The 13,128-nt window shown below is 35.2% G+C and overlaps 1 long non-coding RNA gene across 1 annotated transcript; it reads left to right on the top strand.

Moving 5' to 3' along the window:
* The first annotated feature begins 5,842 nt into the window (after positions 1-5,842).
* Positions 5,843-9,003, top strand: LOC133818562 (uncharacterized). Its single transcript, XR_009885949.1, has 2 exons — positions 5,843-7,160; positions 8,486-9,003. It is a non-coding gene; the product is annotated as an uncharacterized LOC133818562 (long non-coding RNA).
* The last annotated feature ends 4,125 nt before the right edge of the window (positions 9,004-13,128 follow it).

The following is a 13,128-nucleotide window of genomic DNA, read 5'->3' as shown; positions in this document are numbered from 1 at the left end:
CAGATGAAGAACTGATACCCTAGCTGTAAATCCCAGCCCCTGTATAACCACCACCAGGCCTCATTATCTGCCTTGAATATAAACCTGCTGATTGAATCTGCAGTCAATAACTTGACCCATTAATCATGATGAACATATCAAGAGTTTCCCCCACGGGATCAATCTTACCACACCACATTTACAAACCACTTGCAGTGTTAAAACATGCCCATGTCATTCATACATCAATCACAATCCCTGCTCTTCCAACAATCACACCATTCCTCCAACTCCAGCATGCAATTATCACAATAATATATTCATGGAGGAGGTAATAATATGATCACATCCATATATATATATTCACGGAGCATATAATCATTTAGTCAAGAGCCATGCTCTATCAGAATCTAATGCTCCCTAATACAATGTGTAGGTAAAGCATTTACATTCTATTTAAGCAGTTAAACACATAACTACAGAAATAGTTACCATTCCCTGAGTGAAGCTATCTTCAGTGACGAGTGTACATGCCCGGCTTGTCTTCAGGAACCATAAACCTTGGCTCGCTCTGATACCAAAGTTGTAACGCCCCAAACTCCAGGGACCGTTACAGTGTGCCTTGTAACCAGTGCTATACTTGCTAAACGAGTCATTTGGCCAAAATCGTGTAACTAAGTGTGATTAGCAGTTTAGGGATTAAAAATTTTGGTTAAGATGTAACGTTTCATTAGAATTTTTTTTGTATACATTTGGATCCCAAAAATATAATTTCAGAGTCTATTACAAGAAAATATTTACAACAGGTCGATCTAAGCGGCAAAACAGGGTTTAACCCTAGTTCCTCTTTCAACCCTCGGCCGTGGCGGTCGAGCAGCCGCATATGTACACATCGTCCCCTAAGCTCTCCAACTCAAGGATGGTCCCGCTTTCTTTTGCCTTTACCTGCACCACATAGCACCCGTGAGCTGAAGCCCAGCAAGAAAACTTAACATGCTCATGAACAGTAATAACATGTCATCAAATCATAAGGCACACGCCTAGAAAATATAGCCCTATTCCAGCAGGCAAATGAGTTCACATAATGTTGAGTATAACACATCAACCTATGACCATAATAGTCATGCAGGGCTTTTAGCCCAAAATAGAAGAGTGATAGTGGTACAGTCACTAAAATGGGTTCCATTCCCTTTATAAATAAGTGATCCTTTCACTAGCTTAAACAAGATAGGTATCTGGTGAAATAGTCATAAGCATAAACCTATCGAATAGATAACTGATCCTTTCACTAGCTTAAATAGGATAGGTGCATGATGACTAGTCACCAACATAACCTTCCTCATGACCATAGAGTCATAACCGTGGAACTCTTTTCCCTAGCCATGTAACAAGCAGTCACCTAGGCCTTAGGCCTTGGCCTCTGAGTAACTAGTCCTAGACTAGCCAAGTGCTTATAAGTTTCATCGACTTTAGGGTCGGTCCAGCATTAATACCCCATATGAGTCATTCAATGCTGATATCGATTAGATCTAATCTTCAATTGGCCCTACGTTCAGGACGCTTATGCCGTTTCTGACTCTTAGGTCAGAATCCCTGACTAGTTAGTGCCATAAACAAGTAAGCAATGCCACCAAGCATATATCACATGTCCAATATCCGAATACAGGGCATTCAACATGCTTACTTAACAAATACTAGCGCAATTAGGATCATGCATAAACACAGAGGCTCAAGCTCTGAACAATATCATACTCAGTATACATAGCATGCCCTAATCACATGTTTCTCGTGCATTACATTTAAACATCCAACATGCATCAAGAATAACCATGCATGTCACATATACACAGGGTGCAGTTTTCTTACCTCCAGTTCGAGCGAGAATTAGAACAAGAACGACCCTTCAGAATGATCGATCCTTAATCCTTTAGCTGGCACCTAGTCATAACCAAACATAACCTCCGATTAATGAAAATCATCAAAGATAGGGTCTTGATCTAAACCCCACTCTCGGGACCTCGAAACATGCCCACACGGTGAGTAGATTCGCCCCCGGGCCTTAAGGATTGAAACCCCGAGCCAAAAACCCTTAAAAACACTCAAAACAAGGTTCTGAAGACACAGGGTAGCGCTACAGCGCTGCCCTCCTAGTGCCCCAGCGCTCAAGGCAGAACCAAACTACCCTAGCTACCTCTGCAGGTAGCGCTGTAGCGCCCTATACTGGGCGCTGTAGCGCTACTTCAGCCAGCATCAGCCCAGAAATCTCTTCCTTCGATTCTACCATTTCTAACCCAAACCAAAAGCTTCTAATCATCAAATTAAGTCCCAAATGAACCCAAAAACCATCCTTGCCCCAAGCATCACAACCACAAGAACCCTAGCCAAGACTCCCATTGAAACTCAACTTTCCAACTCACATACCAGCTGGAACTCAACTATGACAACAGAGCAAAACCAAGAGTTCTAATGGCTAAAATCTCACCTCAATCTCAGCAACACACCCTCTTCAATGGTGGAGCATAAGCCTAGCTTATCCCAGCTTGGTTCCTTGGCTTGATTCCTCAAAATAAGCTTGAAAATCCAAGGGAAAATGAGGGAGAAAAACCATCGGGAGAGAAGGAGAACAACACTCTGTTTTCCTCTTCTTTCTCCAGCCTTAATGGCTTAAATCAATCTCTAAGGGTGAAAAGACCTAAATACCCTTAGGTCTAAAATAAAACCTTAACAGCCACCAAGGGCAAAACCGATATTTCCCACCTATCTCGTTAATCATAATTAATGCTCTCCAATTCCCGCTATTCTCGATATTCTCAAACACCAATAAATTATATCTCATTACCCTTTAATTCCCGGTAATGTTCCAATCATTAAAATCACCCCGAGACTCACTCCGAGCCCCGAACTTAAACAGGTTATGACCAGACCGAACACTTGTATTCCATGATCGTCTCATGTTGAAAGGCTCGAACAAATCCACATATAATGTGGTACCATTCATAACTCACCCACATGCACGAAAATACACAATTACACCCTCAATGGGCCAAATTACCAAACATAAACATATCAAATCCATACACAGTGCCAATTGCCACAAGGCTTTCCGCTCCAAGACCCAAGAGATACTATTCCTTTCTTGCCAATTAAAAATACTCCACACTTGGCTAACCAATCCATACCATGGATCAAACCAAAGCCAGTCATAACCAGCTTTATCAAAGTCACTAATGAGTCCTTTCACAATAATTCACCCGATCTCTCAAATCACCAGCTGAAGATAGTTCTTATCTCTTTTTCTTTTTCACTCCCTAAGACAAACTCAAGGAAAATTCTGGTGTAAGCTAGTTAAAGCAAGGAATTGGGCTAAGAAATCTTAGGAGCTAAAAGCTTGAGGATTAAGGATCAAACTCAGGGACTAAGCTCTGCAGAGGTAAGCTTTAATTATAAAGATTATGTTTAGAATTGCTGCTGAGTTTGCATGTTAGTTAAGCTTGATCTGTTTTTGGGTATTTTAGTTGAGTTTTGGAGCAGGTTTTTAATGGGTTTTGATGCTGATATTGAGCTGGAATGATTGTGTTGATTATCTAGGATTGTTAGCTAAGTTTTGGGTGAATTGGCTTGAGGAAAGGTGTAGAAAGATGGTGAAGAAATCTGGGTCTGGAGGTGAGGGCCGCGGCCCTAGGATGGGCATGCCGCGGCCCGTGTGTGCGTGCGGCCATGGGAAGCTGAGAAGTCTGATGCGCGCCGCGGCGCTTGGTGTGCGCGCCGTGGCCCGTGTGTGTTACAGGGGAGTGCTAGCCTCTGTTTTGAGGCTAGTCGCGGCGCTAGAGGGTGGGGTCGCGGCTCTTAGAGCTAGTTTGTGTTTTTAAGGGTGTTTAGGTTTGGGAACTCAATGGTTAAGGCTCGGGATGGATCTTATCACCCGGATTGATAGAATTCAAGGTCCCGGAGGTTAGGGTTATGGCTCGAAGTTATTTAATGGATTAGAACTTGATGGATGGATATGGTTATGTGTTGTGACTAGGGTTTCGGCGAGACTCAAGTTAGAGGACTGTGCTCAGGACATCGGTGCTCGGAGAGCTCGAGACTCAGGTAAGAAAACCCTTGTTCACATAGAGCTTGATACCTTGTAATTACAAATCGTACCTGTTTGGTACCCTAAATTTAAATTTGGTCACCTGATTTTTTAAAATTACCAAACTACCTTAAGTTATATTAATTATTAATTAAATATTATATTAAATTATTTATTAATAAAACACTAAAATATGAACACAAATAAGAAATATATTTTAATTCAAACAAAGTAAATTAAAATTAAAAAAAATGGTTTTCCTTTTCTCTCTCCCCTTCTTCCCCGTCGGCATCCCCGATTCACTCTCTCTCTCTCACTCCTCTTCTTCCTCAAGACCCCCGACTACTCCCTCTTTCTCTCTCACGTTCTTTTTCTGTTCTTCTCTCTACTTCTACACCTCCAACATAGACCCAGTCTCGAGACCCCCGACTGCATCTCTGCGCCTCCCTTACTCTCACTTTCTTTCTCCATTCTTTCATCCCTCCCAAATTCCTCTCTCTCTCTCTCTCTCCACCTTCTCTACAAACTCTCTCTCTCTCTCTCTATCCCAAATTCCTAGGAGAGACGTTATTTAGAATAAATTAAAAATTGAAATAAAAATATTAATTTATGTATAATTATCAGACATTAAGAAGCCTCTAATGTCTTCCATGGGAAGACATGCAGACTTCTAACATCTCCCCTGGGAAGACGTGCCACATTGGACGTCTTCCCGAGAGAGACATTAGAAGTCTACACGTCTTCCTAAGGGAGACGTTGAATAGTTAATATTAAAAATAAAAAAACCGAAAACTAACATGCACCTTTATCTCCCTCTTAACCAAGTTTATCTCTATCATTATTATAGTATATATATATATTAATATACTTATTCGGTGCCTTACATCTATCTACACGCATGCTAATATTTATACTAATTAATATTTAATACATTATATATTAATAAATGATATCCTTTAAAGCACTCCTAATGGATGATGTAAAATGTCTAATTCTTTATATTATAGAAAAAAATTGTTAAATAGTCTTCCAATGGGTGATGTAAACTTATATTTTTTTTACCTAAGTGAATAGTATTTCTCTATATGTAGCGAAACACTATTCATCAAGCTATAAATATTTTATTATTTTTTTATAAACTTTTGTATATATATGAGTGTGATACTATTATATTTAATTATTTTATTTCTTAAAATGAATAAAATATTTAAAAAATATATAATATTTAAATGATATAGAGAAAAAAATTAAAAAGCTGATGTATGGTATAATGTAAAAGTTTGAGGTAAATTATATAAAAAAAATATGTTTTGATGATGCATTTTGTAATACACTTTCTCTATAATATTTAGCTAAAACTCACAAAAACATCTTCCATTAGCTCCTTTACACATATATTTATAATAGCTATGCACAAACTTCAATTAATCTATATCTACACTTACATAACATTTACATATCTTTCATATAATATTTTAATATTATTATTTTTCTTTATAAGCTTTCTCTCTCCTATTTAGTATATATATTTATTTATTTTTCTTTTTCAATTATTTTATTTTACTTTAATTAATAAAATATGTTTAAAGATATAATATTTAAATGATGTAGAAAAATATATCGAGAAGCTGATGTATTGTATAATGTAAAACTTAGAGGTAAAATAGAAAAATGTGTGTTTTGGAAAGATATTTTAAAGAATGGAGTAGGACATCTATTAGGAGTGCTATTATAAAAAAAATCACAAAAAATCTTCTCTATAACTCCCTTCTTTTTCTCTACATGACCTTTCATTTTCTATTATATATTATAATAATATATATAATGTAATAATAAATGCTTCTCTCTCTCAGTTCTTTCTCAGTCTCCATTCTTATTTTTTCTCTGTTATTTTCCTATTTTTCAGATCTCTTTCTCTTTTTATCTTCTTCTTCCTAATAATCTTGTAGGCGGCTTCAATTAAGCATCGGTGCAGCGACGAAGTGCAACGGAGGAGAGGAGCAGAGGTGCGGCAACGGAGCAGAGTAGAGGAGCAGATGTTCGACGGCAAGGCGAGACGAGGCAAAGCAAGCTGGGTGCGACGACGAAGTTCAGCGAGGCTTCATCGTTGTTGGGTCCACCTTCGTCACCTCTGAGATATGAAAAAAAATGCTCATTGTCAATGTCTTTCTTGAATCTTTTATTTGTTGAAGTATGATAATGTGCTTATGAAATCTGGTATTTTGTATTTGAATTTGTAGTGCTATTATATTTTGAGAAATAAAGAACATTTAGTGATTATTTTGTTTTGATTCAATTAGAATAACGATCTATTTTTGTGTATTTGATTTATGGGTTTTTCTGGGCAACAAACAGACAAATGATTACTGATATTTCAAAAAAAAAATTATATAATTTTTATTATTTATTATAATCAGTATTAATATGAAGGGTATGGGCTGCGTATAAGGGGTTCAAGATTGAGTTTCTTTTTGGTATTTTTATTTCTGGTTGAACAAAAGCTGTGTTACTTATATCTCTGTGATTTCTCTTACTTCAAACTTTGTGCTTTAATCTTGCAAGATTGAACTTTATGTATTGCTAAACTAGGAGACACACTTAAACATTATACATGGATTTGCTAAAGGAATTGTTTATCTTCACCATGATTCAGGTTTAATGATTATAAATAGAGATTTTAAAAATAGTAACATACTACTTACTAGATGAAGAGATGAATCTGAAATTTCTGATTTTGGCTTGGCAATGATTATTGGAGGCAAGCAAATTAATGCAAGAACGTACAGAATAATAGGAACATAGTAAGTAGTAATAACATTGCTTTTGGAGTGAACTGAATTTACCCTTCATTCATCTATTTCTCTTTACTTTTAGAGTTTTATTTAAAAATTTACTTTAAAACGACCAGGCTTGTCAAGTTAATGAGATGTGAAATTCGAGTAGTGTCACTACTAAGATATAGAGAATGATTTGGATGGGGTTGTGACACTTGGCTTAATTATCTGGTCATTTTTTCTGTATTTGCTATGGTTATTATTCAGTGATTGTTTTGTAGAAGGACCAGTGGCCCCGAAGATCAACAACAGGACAATGGACAGGTGAAGAGGTAATTGTTAATAGACTAAAATTGATTTCATTTATGTAGTTAAGATATATGCATGTATGTTGCCTCTAAAGTGTGATGCCCAATATCTTGTAGCTCTTTTTGTGGTCATGTATTTGATCTTAAGATATTCATTGGTTATTATGTTATCATATAAGCAGGAGAATGAAGTTATAGTTTAGTTAGTGAATAAATATGGAGGATTTGTACTTTTTTGTGCATTAGAAATGGATATGGAATCGGAACGGGTCCTTTTTATGAACGAGTACACTCATTTCTCATGTCCCCATGTAATTAATTGCTTTGAATTTTTTTTAGGCATATTTCTCTTATTTTCCAATTAAAAAAAAGTATATAATTCTTACTTCAATTATATGCACAGTTAAATATTATTTTATTTTATTTTTATCTTTATTCTCTGCCCAATTTTGATATAGTTAAATGTGAAAAGTACTTTCTGCCACCGTTGAATTTTTAGCAAAGATAGTATGTCTTATGCATATGTGATATCAATTTGTTTTTAAACATAAAAGTTCCAAAAATTTGAATTGTAGTTTGTTTGTCTATTAATAATAATGTGTTCGGTTGATATGCCTACTTACAAATGACAACTTTTGTGTTAAAGAAGCTTAATGCTATAGGCTCAAATAGTTTGACTAATAATTGAAAAGATTTATTTATTTATTATTATTTTGTAATCTAATGTTATTTAAATCCTAATTACTATAAGGTTAATGTATAGTTTTTCGACGGACTTATCAGTCATTATGTAAATGTATATATAATAATGTAAAATTCGTTGTTAGTTTTCTAATTGTATTTTTGTTTAATTATTTAGTATAATAAATAATTTCATGAATCATTTAATTTATTATTTATAATATAGAACTATTTGATAGTCTGAACTATTTTATCATATCAAATTCATGTGGTTCTTTATCCATTAACAATTTGTATTGATAAATAAAAGTGTGAGATATGTTTTCTCTAATTAAGCAAATTAAATCAAAAATTTGATAAATAATTAGTGTATGTATCTTAAGGATTATGATTGGACATTGTTTGGTCTTTTCATGAGAAATAGGCTATAGATGGTATAAGAACTTGTGCTTTAAGATTTAATTTGAATTTCTTGCTCATCAAAGTGTCATAATTATTTTCTAATGAGTATATTTAGTGGTGGATTTGTGCTCTCTCACTCTCCATTCCGTTTGTAGGAGGTAAATATATATTTATATTCAATTTTCTGAATATGTTTGTAGTATGATCTTTAAATGAGGTTGAACTTCTTTGATTAGTCTTTAATGTTGTTGTTTAACTTGTATTAGATATATTTGGAGGTTGAACCTACGTATGACTGAAAAAGTTCGTACAGGCATAGAATGCACCTACAAACCAAGAGGAGTTAGGCTACGGACACAATTTCCATGCCAGACAAGTAGTGGCATTACAAGAATAGTACATAGCAAGGACTCCCCAAGCATGCCTATGAGGTTCATACCCGACAAGAAGTGGAGTTACAGCATGGTACCATGGCAGGAGTACTTTTGCAGACCCCTGACACATACTAGAGCCGACCACCACTCCTCCAACACTACTACCACCTGCAACCTGGATATGCAGCTCCTTGTCTCTTCGGGACCACAATGTACCAAGAGCCATTACAGCTCACCTATAAATAGGACCTCACTTCATCATTGAAGGGGGTTGGAAAATTCATTGTATACTCAGGCTATTAGGCAATATGAGAGTTTTTACTCCATTATTGTTCTGCATTTATCTTTCCTTAAGTCTATTCTAAGTTCTTACTTAGTTATTCTCTTAATAAAATTTGAGTTTTCTGACCTATCATAGTGGACGAGTTCTCACCGTCAACACTTAGTAAATCGTACTAGCGACCATTCATTAAAAATCCTATTCTTTAATATGTTACTAATTATTTTATTCATTATATATGATCTTAATTCTCTTGTACCAATACGAGATCATATCCTCGCTAATGAATATGGAATTTTCTAATATTTATACAAATTATGCAAATAATAATTATAACATTCAAATATAATAAAATTTAACTTTTATTTAAATCAATAAAATATCTTTTTACATGCTTTTAGGGCATAAACCCTAACAGTCTCCCACTTTCTCTCAAAGCAAGTGAGGCATCTCCCTTAATCCCATATTGCGTACATGACACATTAAAAGTTTTGCAGGAAGTGTCTTAGGAAACGTGTATGCCAAGTTTTGTTCTGCTGCTATCATCATAACTGTCACATCACTTCGGTGCACAATTTCTCTTACTAGATGGTATTTCCTTTCTATATGCTTTTCTTTCTTGTGGCTTCTAGGTTCCTTAGATTAAGCTACTGCTCCACTGTTGTCACAATACAGGATTAATGGCTTTTCGATATCTAGATTACTTCTAGATCAGTGTAGAACTTCCTAAGCCAAACTGCTTCCTTAGATGTTTCACAAGCCGCTATATACTCGACTCCCATGCTTGCAATGCTGGATTGTTTAATACTTCTCCATAATACAGTTCCTCCACCAAGAGTGAACACTGACCTAAACATCAACTTACGATTGTCTTTGTCTGATTGGAAATCAGAATCAGTTTATCCAGTAGCATTTAACTTACCCCCTGAATATAGAAGCATATAATCTTTCATTCTCCGAAGATACTTGATAATGTGCCTTACTAAAATTCAGTGTTCCAAAGCACGATTTGATTGATAACAACTTACAATCCCTACTAAAGAGCATATGTCGAGCCTAGTACAAAACATATCATGTGTTAGACTCCTAACTGCTGAAGCATAGGGATACTTTCTCATGTCCTCTTCTTCCTGAGGTGTCTTTGGACATTGCTCTTTGGAAAGATTAATGCCATGCCTAGTCGGTAACTCACCTTTCTTTGAATTCTCCATAGAGAATATTTCAAGCACCTTATCTATATAATTAGCTTGAGAAAGTGCCCAAAGTTTGTTCTTCCTATCCTTTAGGATTTGGATTCCCATAACATAGCTCGCTTCACCCAAATCTTTCATTTGGAACTTTTCAGCTACCCACTTCTTCATGTTTGACAGTATCTCTACATCGTTGTCGATGAGGAGAATGTGCTCCACGTAAAGAACTAAGAAAATAAATAATTTACCTTTGACATATTTATACACACATGCTTCGTCGATATTATGTTTGAAGCCATATGTTTTAATAGTATCATCAAAAGTGATATTCTGAGATCTAGATGCTTATTTCATTCCATAAATGGATTTTAGAAATTTACACATCTTATGATCTTCCCCTTTCTTAACGAACCCTTCTAGTTGTACCATATAGTTACTTTCATCAAGATAGTCAATAAGGAAAGTTGTCTTGACGTCCATCTGCCATATCTCATAATCATAGGTGAAAACTATGGATAAAAGGATGTGTATGGACTTAAGCATGGCTAAAGAAGAAAATGTTCTTCACAATCAATACCTTCTCTCTGAGTGTAACCTTTGGCTACTAGACTTTCTTTGAAAATCTCTACTTTCCCTTCTACACCTTTCTTCTTAAAGATCCATTTGCACCCAATGGGATAGACATCTTCAGGTGCGTCTACAAGTTCCCAGACAGAATTGGAATACATTGATTCAATTTCTTGGTTCATGGCCTTTTTCCATTTTTCCTTTTCAGGATCATCCATTGTCTCTTTGAAGGTCAATGGGTCATCATTGCCTATCTTGGAAACAAGGACATCTGCCTCATGTTCATAGCGAACAGGTTGTCTCACAATCCTCCCACTATGATGTTGCACTGGGGTTTCCTTTTTAGGAATAGTGGTTTCCTCGGTTTTTTGTTTATCATTTAATGATAATGATGAAGGTGATGGAATTTTATTAGCTATGATTTCCTCCAAAGCTATCTTACTCCAAGGTTTATAGTTAGTCATATAGTCGTGTTCAAGGAAGGTCGCATTTGTGGAAAGAAAAACCTTTTGTTCCTTGGGATTATATAAATAACCATCTTGTGTCTTTAGAGCACTGCCAACGAAAATGCACACTTCATACCTCGAGTCAAGTTTCCCTAACTTAGGTCTAAGAACATGAGCAAGACAATTCCAAATGCGGAAATGGCGCAAACTAGGTTTGTTGCCATTCTGCAATTCCATTGGTGTCTTGCTTATGGTCTTAGATGGGACTACATTCAAAATGTAAGTCCATGTTTGAAGTGTGTATCCTAGAATGAGAGAGGAAGTGAAGAGTAGCTTAGCAAAGACCTGACCATGTCTAATAAGGTTTGTTTCTTCTTTCTGAAACACCATTTTGTTGCGGCGTTCCAGGTGTTATGAGTTAGGATAGAATAGCATGCTCCAGTATCAAATCTTTGAATTCTAAATCCAAATATTCACCACCTCGATCTGATTGAAGTGTTTTATGAGTCTTACCTAACTACTTCTCAACCTCAGCTTTGAAGTCTTGAAACTTGCTAAAGGTTTATGACTTCCTAAGCATTAATAAGTATGACCATATCTTGAGTAGTCGTTAATGAATGTGACGAAGTACTCATAGCCCCCTCTAACTTGTACATTTACATGACCATAGACATCGCTATGTACAAGCTCTAATGTTTCTTTAGCGCAATTTCCTTTCGTGAGAAAGGATGTTTGGTCATTTTCTTTCTAGACAGGTCTCACGAACCAAAAGAGTTCCAAGAGTCAGTTCTATCAATGGTCCATCTTTGTTTAACTGGTTTATTTTGTCTAGACCAATATGACCTACTCCAAGATTCCAAAGATATGTGTCATCCTCATTTGAAACCTTTAGTCTTTTGTTACTCTTCAGTTAAGCCACTTTTAATAATTATGAGTTATTTGGTGAATGTTCATTTAGTGAAAGCGTTTACAGTCCAAACGTTTAATTTCATGTGAAAATAATTAAAAAGAATAATCATATTATCAATAAAATATTCCAATGTCAATACATGGAATAAAAGAAAACTTTAAAAGTACTAAAAGAATTAAACTAAAACATTTGTTCCAATAAAAAATAGTCTTCTATTAATAAAAAAAAAAAAAGCTAAAACATAAACAAACTCTCTTCAACGCTTTCTTGAATTAGACGCACTTTCCATCTCCGTCTTCAAGAACTTCATTAGCAACCTTCCTTGAATCATAAGAATCAAATATCTACACAGAAGAATAAACATTATTAGTGGAACCTAAGTATAGTATCTAGGATGGCAAATCATTTCCCACTTAGTCATAAGAATGAATAAATCACGTTTACCTTTCTTATTCTTCATAATTTCAGTGATTGTTTCACGCTTGGCCGATGTGACTTCATTTCACATAAAACCACTTATCATATATGTGTCCATAAGTTGTATGGATGGCCTCCCATAATTGTATGAAGATTTAAGGCATTCAAGAGTACTTTTGGTTTCATTATTCACTGTTTGAAGTAAATAATACCTTGACATGTGGTTTATCCTTAACAACTTGGCATACTCGAACTGATCATTCATTGAAGCCTCTAGTGAAGGTCCTTACATGGATGGTATTTTAACAACTTTCATCAATTTTTCTCTTAGTAATAATATTACAACATCATGTCTCAAAAATACTATATTTTCATCATTAAGTTCAATCATAACATTCCAATCGTTTTGAGACATTTTAAAGGAAATAAATAAAATACAAGAATATCAATAATTTTGAAAGTAAATATGATGCATGAATGCAACAATTAAAACACATAAACTTAACATTTACTATTCCACGATAAAACTACCCAACAAATAAAGTACTACCTTAGGGTTGGTCAAATTAAATAAAGATAGCCTATAAGACAATCTTCTCTTTATTATTTAAAAATTAAAATCACTCATCTTTTCTCTTTTAAAAATAAAGTATCGATGGATTGGTTAAGATACAATTACCCACTACAAAAGCTTAATTGTCTCTTTCTAAGTGTAACCCATTTGT

This window comes from Humulus lupulus, chromosome 2 (genome assembly GCF_963169125.1).
Source record: "Humulus lupulus chromosome 2, drHumLupu1.1, whole genome shotgun sequence".
In the NCBI taxonomy this organism is placed as follows: Eukaryota; Viridiplantae; Streptophyta; class Magnoliopsida; order Rosales; family Cannabaceae; genus Humulus; species Humulus lupulus.
Note: the sequence above shows the minus strand (reverse complement) of the source record. Positions and strands in the feature narration are given on the sequence as shown.